Below are 10,497 nucleotides of genomic sequence, written 5' to 3' on the forward strand. Positions count from 1 at the left end.
GTTGCTTCACTTGGAACCCAAGGAAGTAGTTCAACTCGCCCATCATTGACATCTCGAATTTCTGCGTCATTACCCTGCTAAACTCTTCACAAGACTTTTGATTAGTAGAACCAAATATTATGTCATCGACATAAATTTGGCACACAAAAAGATCACCATCGCAAGTCTTAGTGAAAAGAGTTGGATCGGCTTTCCCAACCTTGAAAGCATTAGCAATTAAAAAGTCTCTAAGGCATTCATACCATGCTCTTGGGGCTTGCTTAAGTCCATAGAGCGCCTTAGAGAGCTTACACACATGGTCGGGGTACCGTTCATCCTCGAAGCCAGGGGGTTGCTCCACGTACACCTCCTCCTTGATCGGCCCATTGAGGAAAGCGCTCTTCACATCCATTTGATACAACCTGAAAGAATGGTGAGCGGCATATGCTAGCAAGATACGAATGGACTCTAGCCTAGCCACAGGAGCAAAAGTCTCCTCAAAGTCCAAACCTGTGACTTGGGCATAACCTTTTGCCACAAGTCGAGCCTTGTTCCTTGTCACCACTCCGTGCTCGTCTTGTTTGTTGCGAAACATCCACTTGGTTCCCACAACATTTTGCTTAGGACGAGGCACCAGTGACCAAACTTCATTCCTTTTGAAGTTGTTGAGCTCCTCCTGCATGGCCAACACCCAGTCCGGATCTAGCAAGGCCTCTTCTACCCTGAAAGGCTCAATAGAAGAGACAAAGGAGTAATGCTCACAAAAATTAACTAATCGAGATCGAGTAGTTACTCCCTTGCTAATGTCACCCAAAATTTGGTCGATGGGATGATCCCTTTGAATCACTGCTCGAACTTGGGTTGGAGGTGCCGGTTGCGCTTCTTCCTCCATCACGTGATCATCTTGTGCTCCCCCTTGATCACACGCCTCCTTATGATGAACCTGTTCATCGTCTTGAGTTGGGGGATACACCGTTGTTGAGGAAGAAGGTTGATCTCGTTCATCTTGTTCCTGTGGCCGCACTTCTCCAATCGCCATGGTTCGTATAGCGGCCGTCGGAACATCTTCTTCATCTACATCATCACAATCAACAACTTGCTCTCTTGGAGAGCCATTAGTCTCATCAAATACAACGTCGCTAGAGACTTCAACCAAACCCGATGATTTGTTGAAGACTCTATACGCCTTTGTATTTGAGTCATAACCTAACAAAAACCCTTCTACAGCTTTGGGAGCAAATTTGGAATTCCTACCTTTCTTCACTAGAATGTAGCATTTACTCCCAAATACACGAAAGTATGATACATTGGGTTTGTTACCGGTTAGAAGCTCATACGACGTCTTCTTGAGGAGGCGGTGAAGGTAGACCCTGTTGATGGCGTGGCAAGCCGTGTTCACGGCTTCCGACCAAAAGCACTCGGGGGTCTTGAATTCTCCAAGCATAGTCCTCGCCATATCTATGAGCGTCCTGTTTTTCCTCTCTACCACACCATCTTGCTGAGGTGTGTAGGGAGCGGAGAACTCGTGCTTGATCCCCTCCTCCTCAAGGAACTCTTCCACTTGAAGGTTCTTGAATTCGGACCCGTTGTCGCTCCTTATCTTCTTCACCTTGAGCTCAAACTCATTTTGAGCTCTCCTTAGGAAGCGCTTGAGGGTCCCTTGGGTTTCAGACTTATCCTGCAAAAAGAACACCCAAGTGAAGCGGGAAAAGTCATCAACAATAACTAGACCATACTTACTTCCTCCTATGCTCAGATAGGCGACGGGTCCGAAGAGGTCCATATGTAGCAGCTCCAGGGGTCTTGATGTTGTCATCACATTTTTGGTGTGATGAGAGCCTCCCACTTGTTTCCCTGCTTGACAAGCTGCACAAGGTCTATCTTTTTTGAAATGAACATTGGTTAAACCTATCACATGTTCTCCCTTTAAAAGCTTGTGGAGGTTCTTCATCCCCACATGTGCTAAGCGGCGATGCCACAGCCAGCCCATGCAAGTCTTAGCCATTAAGCATGCATCTAGACCGGCCTCTTCTTTTGCAAAATCAACTAGGTAAAGCTTGCCGTCTAGTACACCCTTAAAAGCTAGTGAACCATCACATCTTCTAAAGACAGACACATCTACATTTGTAAACAAACAGTTATATCCCATATTGCATAATTGACTAACAGATAGCAAATTATATCCAAGAGACTCTACTAAAAACACATTAGAGATAGAGTGCTCATTTGAGATTGCAATTTTACCTAACCCTTTTACCTTGCCTTGATTCCCATCACCGAATATTATTGAATCTTGGGAATCTTTGTTTTTGATGTAGGAGGTGAACATCTTCTTCTCCCCCGTCATATGGTTTGTGCATCCGCTGTCAATAATCCAGCTTGAACCCCCGGATGCATAAACCTGCAAGGCAAATTTAGGCTTGGGTCTTAGGTACCCAACTCATGTTGGGTCCTGCAAGGTTAGCACAAATATCCTTAGGGACCCAAATGCAAGTTTTGTCTCCCTTGCATCTTGCCCCTAATTTTCTAGCAACTATCTTCCTATCCTTTCTACAAATAGCAAAAGAAGCATTTAAAACATGATATATTGTAGAAGGTTCATTTACTTTCCTAGGAACATTAACAACATTTCTCCTAGGCAAATTATGAACAGCATTTCTCCTATCAACATTTCTATCATGCACATAAGAAGAACTAGAGGCAAACATGGCATGAGAATCAAAGGCATTATATGCATTACAACTCCTATAAGCATTTCTAGATTGTCTCCTATCATGGTACATAAAAGCATGGTTCTTTTGCACACTACTAGCCATAGGGGCCTTTCCTTTCTCCTTGGCGGAGATGGGAGCCTTATGGCTTGTCAAGTTCTTGGCTTCCCTCTTGTAGCCAAGTCCATCCTTAATTGAGGGGTGTCTACCAATCGTGTAGGCATCCCTTGCAAATTTTAGCTTGTCAAATTCATTCTTGCTAGTCTTAAGTTGGGCATTAAGACTAGCTAATTCCTCATTTAATTTAGAAATTGAAACTAAATGATCACTACAAGCATCAATGTCAAAATCTTTACACCTGTTACAAGTTTCAACAATTTCTACACAAGAATTAGATTTACTAGCTACTTCTAGTTTATCATTTAAATCATCATTAAAACTTTTTAACTTAGCAATAGTTTCATGACAAGAAGATAATTCACTAGAGAGCATTTCATTCCTCTTAATTTCTAGAGCAAGAGATTTCTGAGCTTCTATAAATTTATCATGTTCTTCATACAACAAATCCTCTTGCTTTTCTAACAGTATATTCCTATCATTCAAGGCATCAATCAATTCATTAATTTTGTCTACCTTAGTTCTATCTAATCCCTTGAATAAGCATGAGTAATCTATCTCATCATCATCACTAGACTCATCCTCACTTGAAGAAGCATAAGTACTAGTATTAGGAGTGCTTAATTTCTTCTCCCTTGCCATGAGGCAAGTGTGATGCTCGTTGGGGAAGAGGGATGACTTGTTGAAGGCAGTGGCGGCGAGTCCCTCATTGTCGGAGTCGGACGAGGAGCAGTCCGAATCCCACTCCTTGCCAAGATGAGCCTCGCCCTTTGCCTTCTTATAGTTCTTCTTTTTCTCCCTCTTGTTCCCTTGATCCTGATCACTATCATTGTCGGGACAGTTAGCAATAAAATGACCAAGCTTACCGCATTTGAAGCATGAGCGCTTCCCCTTGGCTTTGGTCTTGCTTGGCTGTCCCTTGCGACCTTTAAGCATCGTCTTGAATCTTTTGATGATGAGAGCCATCTCTTCATCATTAAGTCCGGCCGCCTCAATCTGTGCCACCTTGCTGGGTAGCGCCTCCTTGCTTCGTGTTGCCTTGAGAGCAAGGGGTTGCGGCTCGTTGATCGGACCATTCAAGGCGTCGTCCACGTACCTCGCCTCCTTGATCATCATTCGCCCGCTAACGAATTTCCCAAGAACTTCTTCGGGCGACATCTTGGTGTACCTGGGATTTTCACGAATATTGTTCACCAAATGAGGATCAAGAACGGTGAATGACCTTAGCATTAGGCGGACGACGTCGTGGTCCGTCCATCGCGTGCTCCCGTAGCTCCTTATTTTGTTGATAAGGGTCTTGAGCCGGTTGTATGTTTGTGTCGGCTCCTCGCCCCTTATCATCGCGAACCGTCCAAGCTCGCCTTCCACCAACTCCATTTTGGTGAGCAAGGTGACGTCGTTTCCCTCATGAGAGATCCTGAGGGTGTCCCATATCTGCTTGGCATTGTCCAAGCCGCTCACCTTGTGATACTCGTCCCTGCACAAAGAGGCTAGCAGCACAGTAGTAGCTTGTGCATTTTTATGAATCTGTTCATTAAATAAACACAGGGCTATCCGAGCTATCAAATTTCATTCCACTTTCCACAATCTCCCAAATGCTTGGATGGAGAGAAAACAGGTGAGTACGCATTTTGTGGCTCCAAAATCCGTAGTCCTCTCCATCAAAGTGAGGGGGCTTGCCAAGTGGAATGGGGAGCAATTGAGCATTTAAACTATGCGGGATGCGCGAATAATCGAAAGAAAAGTTTGAGTTAACTGTCTTTCGTCTATCGTGGTCGTCGTCGTCCTTTTGGGAGGAGGAAGATTCGTCGCTGTCGTAGTAGACAATTTCCTTGATGTGCCTTGTCTTCTTCTTCCTCCCGTCTTTTCTTTTGTGGCCCGAGCCTGAGTCGGTGGGCTTGTCATCATTGGGCTCGCTGACGAAGGTCTCCTTCTCCTTGTCGTTGATCACCATCCCCTTGCCCTTAGGATCCATCTCTTCGGGCGGTTAGTCCCTTTCTTGAAGAGAACGGCTCTGATACCAATTGAGAGCACCTAGAGGGGGGGTGAATAGGTGATCCTGTAACACTTCAAAATCTTAAGCCACAAAACTTGATTAATTGTTAGCACAGTAATTTGCCAAGTGGCTAGAGAAGGATCTCAACACAACACAATAACCAAGAGATATCAATCACAGAGATGGCACGGTGGTTATCCCGTGGTTCGGCCAAGACCAACACTTGCCTACTCCACGTTGTGGCGTCCCAACGGACGAGGGTTGCAATCAACCCCTCTCAAGCGGTCCAAAGACCAACTTGAATACCATGGTGTTGCTTTGCTTTTCTTAATCCCACTTGCGAGGAATCTCCACAGCTTGGAGCCTCTCGCCCTTACAAAAGATGTTCACAAAGAATCACGGAGCAAGGGAGGGATTAGCAACTCACACACGACACAAAGATCACAGCGAATACGCACACACAAAACCCAGACTTGAGCTCAAGAGACTAGCACACTAGAACAGAGCTCAAATCACTAGAATGTCGAACAAGTGCGCAAGAATGTAGTATGAGTGATCAACAATGCTCAAAGGATGCTTGGTGTACTCCTCCATGCGCCTAGGGGTCCCTTTTATAGCCCCAAGGCAGCTAGGAGCCGTTGAGAGCAAATCTGGAAGGCTGATCTTGCATTCTGTCGACTGGTGCACCGGACAGTCCGGTGCACACCGGACACTGTCCGGTGCCCGATTTCTTTCCTTAAATAGCGCAGCCGACCGTTGGCTGCCAGAGAGCCGTTGGCGCACCGGACATGTCCGGTGCACACCGGACAGTCCGGTGCCCCCTTCCGACCGTTGGCTCGGCCACGTGTCCCGCGCAGATCGCGCGGCCGACCGTTGGCCCGGCCGACCGTTGGCTCACCGGACAGTCCGGTGCACACCGGACAGTCCGGTGCACACCGGACAGTCCGGTGAATTATAGCCGTACGTCGCCGGTAAATTCCCGAGAGCGGCCAGTTCGCCCGAGTCAGTCTGGCGCACCAGACACTGTCCGGTGCACCACCGGACAGTCCGGTGCTCCAGACCGAACAGCCTTTTGGCTGTAACACAGCCAACTTTTCTCTGACTCGATTTCTCCTGTTTCAAGCACTTAGACACAATACATTAGTCTTCAAAACAAAGTACTAAGGCTTAGAAACATACCTTTACTCTTGATTTGCACTTTGTCCATCCATGGGTATAATTTCACATTTAAGCACTTGTGTTGGCACTCAATCACCAAAATACTTAGAAATGGCCCAAGGGCACATTTCCCTTTCAATGTGCTACCACCATCATGATAAAATCCATTATCGAGTAAGCAATCCCAGCCTGAGGTCTGTGCCTTCAAGTTGGTTTTATTTTGCACAAAATCGAACGTCATTCCATTTGGCTTATTGAGAGCAAAATAACCTTCTGTTGGCACCATCATGATAAGATTCTGGTGTTTCAACTTCTGGACCAATTAGCTCAATCTCTTGTTCGTGAGCAAAATAACCTTCAGTTGGCACATCTTCCAGCATTACAAGATTATCAAAATATGCATACTCGTTGAATATACCTTCAGTCCTTTGCCTTTTCCAACAAGTTGGGTTAACACTTGAGATATCATCATTTTACTGGGAAGGGCCATCGTTTAACCACTTATAACTGTCATTTTCAGGATAATGCATTTGCTTATACCCTAACTTGTAATCAATACTGGCAACATTGTCATCCGGGCGGCATGAATTAGTGATCCTTTCAGAGAAACAGACTATGCAAAACAAATGTCATATTAATAATCTAGAAACAGCTTCGAGATGGGTTTTAAGAAATGTTTGATTCGCCTGTAGCTGCAAGGAATGCTAACTTTTTTTTGGGTTCGTCTATGCGGAGGACGCCATTGTCAGTTGTAAATATTGGCGGCATATTAGGAAATAAGTTATTCGTATTTGAGTTGCACACACATTTCATGTTATTAGTGTGAATTTGTGAGATATTGAGGTTGATGATATATATGTTGTTCATTTTTATGTGATCGTTATGCACTAACAGTTATCGAATAATTTATACGTCGTTGCAACGCACGGGCACATGCCTAATATATCATTGAAATTTGATATTTATTTCAAGTTTTATATTATTCTATATATGACATGATAGTCTTGTAAACAAAAGCTACTGAACAAAAACAATTATCTCGACCCCATTGATCCTAGCTGATTTAAATGCATCGTCCCCTGCACAATCCTGATCGTCTCGTCCGTGACGTCGCAGAAAAATTCATCTGAAATCACGCTACTACTACCAATGCAACATCCAAGCACGTACGAGACATGTCATGTGTGTAGCATGCATGCAAACTGTCGGTCCAACCAAAGCACGTACCCGCCATGGAATCCATGGTTGTGGCTGCTAAACACTCGAAACAAGCTACGTACACTAGCTAGCTGGGCGAGTCGTCCCGGGCGGCCCCGAGTCAAGTCAGTCAGCTGGACCCAACGCTGGATATGCATGCATGTCCATCTGCCATGGCCGCCCTCGTGTCACAATTCGCCTGCACCTGCAAGGCAGCTGGACCAGTCCGTGCGTTCTGCATGCGTCGGTCCCTGCCGTTCCTATCGACTGCCGTGCGCCCTCGCCCCTGCCCTGGCCCGGCCTCTCGTTTGTCATTGAGGATTAATCCCCCCTGCAGCGTCAGGGATATTCCCATCCCCCGTCCCCGTCCCCTCGCCCCCTGCATCTTGACAGCGCTGAATCCGAGGCGCCGTCGGCGGGCCAAACGCTCAGCCCACTGCCACCGGCCAGCAGCGTACGTCGATGACGATGACGACCACCCTGGGGAAACGCTAGCTCTCATTATGGGATGGGCCGGACCCGGACGGCCCGGCACCCGCGCTGCCGCCGCGGGCGGTCGGCGGCACCAGCACGGTCGCGCCGCGGCGATTGGTTGTCACGCGCGCCGCAGCCGCGGCTGCTGTGCGCGCGCGGGCCTGCCGTCGGCGTGAGCTGATGCCATAACTCCGTTGCGCCGCGCGCGCTGCCAGCACCATGATGGCCGTCGCCCACAGGCCGGGCACCCTAGTAGCCGCAGAAGCGAACAAAACTGTGATCTCACTAGCCGCCCAGAATTCAGATCTCTCTCTCTCTCTCTCTCTCTCCCGTTCTTCGTTCCAGCCCTTATTGCACGGCTGTGGGCGAGCCGGCCGTGGCTGTTATTGATCAATGCGATGTGCCAGTCCCTGGGAGAAAGTTTCGCCGAGCTAACTGCTCGAACGGAGCCACCACAGGAAGGCAGCGCAGCGCAGGCATTGCATGCATGCCGTGTGGTCGCCTCGTCGATCCACCTCAGTGTGCGTGCCTAATAATCTCGGTGATCGCAGTCCCAGCCGCGCCCCCTCTCCTCTCCCATAGATACATGCTCCCTCAGATCTATTTCTTCGGGGAGAAAAAACAATGCTATATGAAAATGACATATTTATCTTCATAAAAAAATTCAACATGTAATTATTGCATTTTGGATGTGGAGACGAAAGTGAAAGAAATAATGCTGGACTGGCTAACTTATATATTATATATATTGGGATGGATCTCGATTATTACACTTGCTAGTACAATACTCGTACGTTACAATCATATTTGATACTCATAAAATATAAATTTAATATCAAAGTGAACATATAGTCCACATATCAGATATTAAATAACTGATAAAAACAAATACTACACTTTATATTAGTCAAAACGTCAGAAAAGATATAAGTTGAAAAGAAGCCTGAACCATTTTTTATTTAGACTGTTCGGTAGCTCGTCCTCCTTCAGCTTACGAGGTGGTATTATATAGAAGCGTTGCGCTACGTGTGGATTCCTGTCATGATAGGCCCAAGTGGTTTTTAAGGCCTATCTTTGGTGTAACGGTTCATTGTTATACAAGAAACGGGGAAGAGAAACAGACCTACATGTTTCATACGTTACGTACAACAAATAACACACGAAACTAGTGCTTTAATATAGTAGAGATTTTATAATTTATAACGGATCGGAGGAAGTGCTCCATCTACCAACACGGCAACATATGCATGAGACAGAGAGTACGTGTAAAGCCTAAAATTTGTATTAAGAAAATAATAATAACAATAATATATTATGTAGAGTTTTGGGTAATTTAAGAAAGTTTATCCTGTAACTTGGATAAATATGTTTTCAAATAGGAGAATATATATAAAATCCTTATATGAGTTAATTTATTGAATAAAACATTTATAAATATCTTCTAAAAATTTAAGCTATGGTATCTTTTAACAAAATAATAAATGTTAAAGATTAGTTTCTTAATATACAATGTGTGAGCATAATTGGCGTATTTAAAATCATTTTTTGCATAGATATAAATAAATAAAATTATGGATTTGAATTCATACTGAGTTCTTTTGTTTGTTCATTAAAATTTGAGTGCAAATTCAAAACCAAAATTTAATGAAGTTTGAAATCTAGGAAAGAGAATGAAAACAGAAATAAATAAAAAGAGAAAATCTCACCTGTGCGCTTGGGTCGTTTCTTTCCCTGCCGGCCCAATTAGGCATTTCACACCCGCGCAGCCCATCACCCCTCCCTTCCTTTTCCCTTTTTCCGCGTGAGAATGACAGGTGGGCCCCAGCAAACGTTGACTCACTTGGAACTCCTCTCACGGTCGCGCGCCGTGTCACCGGCGGGTGGGCCCCTTATGCCAGATCGTTCGTTCCCAACAGATCGCGAACCAGGCGGGCGAAACAGAAGTCGTGTGGTCCTCACGGTGCTCCCTCAACCGAATCCCAACAGAACACCGATGGCCGCGTGAATCCTCCTAGGCTCGTTCTCATCCGGACTCTCGACCATGGTAATATAAAATCCAGGTCCTCTCCCCCTATTAGCCATCCTATTGAGCTGGCCGCCTCATATTCATCAATCGGAGAGAGAAAAGCGAGGAGGCGGAGGCAGAGAATCACGGGGTCTCGTCTCCGTTACCGTCGGGCGCCCGGGTGCTAGTCGGGGACCTACGCAGGGTGGTTGCGAATTCGTCTGTGGCGCTGGCCGGTGGAAACAACGGGCGGTGCAAACTTAATCGCTCGCAAGAGTTTAGATTGGGAGCTGCGCTGCCGCGTACCGTGTATAGGGACATTGCCGCCGAGAATCGAGGTAAATTCGCCTCCCAATCGATTCACCATGCTCTCGTAGGGATTTTTCGGTAGTCAATGCGTTCTTAGGGCACCGGGTGCGCGATTTGGGTGTTCCCCGGCGAGACCGCCGCCGCACGGTGTGCGCGCGCCGCCACCCTGAGCAACTATGGCATCAGGGTCACAGCAGGGGGTAGATGACGAAGTGCGGGCCGTCTGATCGTCGTTGGGCGGTGGTGATTGAATCACTCATATCCTTCCGTTTCAATGATCCGTGGCCATAGGATTAGTTTCTAGTGGCGGGGATGTGATCCCAGCCTTATTAAATCCGGATCTTAGATCTCTTATCCAATGGTTGTGAGTGCACTCCGGTTCGGGGGTACTCAATCTTATCTCGCGAGTCTAATTTAAATCGTACGGCTGTAACGCGCCCGTACCCCTTCGGCTCGGCCGTTTCGCAAATGAGCCCCGCGGCTTCTACAAAAATAACCCGCAGTCCTCTCTAGGTGTTCACTGAGTCTAGGAAAACTTGCGAGCTAGCCCC

At 46.5% G+C, this 10,497-nt stretch overlaps 1 pseudogene; it reads right to left on the reverse strand.

Moving 5' to 3' along the window:
* Positions 1-8,380: 8,380 nt before the first annotated feature.
* Positions 8,381-8,560, reverse strand: LOC111590658 (uncharacterized; annotated as a pseudogene).
* Between the last annotated feature and the right edge of the window lie 1,937 nt (positions 8,561-10,497).

This window comes from Zea mays, chromosome 1, assembly GCF_902167145.1.
Source record: "Zea mays cultivar B73 chromosome 1, Zm-B73-REFERENCE-NAM-5.0, whole genome shotgun sequence".
NCBI lineage: Eukaryota > Viridiplantae > Streptophyta > Magnoliopsida > Poales > Poaceae > Zea > Zea mays.